A 1,143-nucleotide genomic window follows, 5' to 3' on the forward strand; every position below is an offset into this window, starting at 1 on the left:
CTGAAAATCTTTACGGGAGCAGAAAGCCTCAACTTTCTCCCACGGAATGGCTGGTAGTTTTGAACTGCTGACCCTGAGGTTAGCAGCCCAACTCATAACCACTTTGCTATCTGTGCTCTTTCATCTGAAGCCTTAGGATGTGAAATGAACTGTATTTGCTCATGAGGATACCATTCCAAACAGCAGCTCTCTGACACTGGCCTTCTCAGTTCCATCACTGTCACCTTGGTTCATCCCAGGGCCCTGGCTTGTCAGGAGAAGAAGGAGGATGTGAGGTTTCAACAGTCATTTTTTGGCTAATTTTTATAATTTTATTATTATTATTGTCTGGTTTATGCTCTTGTCCCATGGCTGGTGCCAGCTTTCTCTGCCTCCAATTTCCAGGTAATGGAAATGCAAACATTAAGTGTGTGTGTGTGTGTGTGTGTGTGCGCCCGCGTGTGTGTGTGCACGCGCGCATGCCCCTTATGGTGGAGAAGGGAAGTGTACCTGCAACTCTTCTAAAAAACATAGCTACGCTGTCAGCTACATCAAGGCCAAGCCACTGCTTCCCTTGCCAATACCCTGTCCACTGGGGGAGATATGTGAGCAACTACCAGTTCCTCAGCCAGCCCACAGACTTTCTCTGCTGCCGTCAAGGGAAACTGTCCTCCCTATTCCTTTCTAACCACAGTTTTGAACCAGTTAATTTTGGTTCGACTCCCTGGTGAGGATTTACCTTTCCTCACCAGATATATTGATTCAGAAGCAATGTTTTAGCCATATCCAGAGGGAATTCTTATGTAGACTTAAAAATTATCGGAGGATCTTGGTAAATGTAGATTCAGACTCAGTAGATCTGAGGTGGAAGCACAAATTCTCCACAAGGAGTCAAACTGGAATGAATTGGTTAGAAGCCCTATTTTTAATGTTATCATTTGTCCTCAACTTGACCCGACTAATGGCAACCCCATGTACAGTGCAAGGGAGCACTGCCTGGTCACCCCATCCCCATGGCCAGATCCATAAGATTTCCACTGACTGCATTTCAGAAGCAGATAGTCAGGCCTTGTTAGTCTGGAAGCTCTGCTGAAACATGTAATCTCCACTGAGAGAAGAGGGGCTGCTGTGCTGAGGTACATTGGCCTGAAACCGCATCCTAAG

Source organism: Chrysochloris asiatica, unplaced genomic scaffold (genome assembly GCF_000296735.1).
Source record: "Chrysochloris asiatica unplaced genomic scaffold, ChrAsi1.0 scaffold00083, whole genome shotgun sequence".
NCBI lineage: Eukaryota > Metazoa > Chordata > Mammalia > Afrosoricida > Chrysochloridae > Chrysochloris > Chrysochloris asiatica.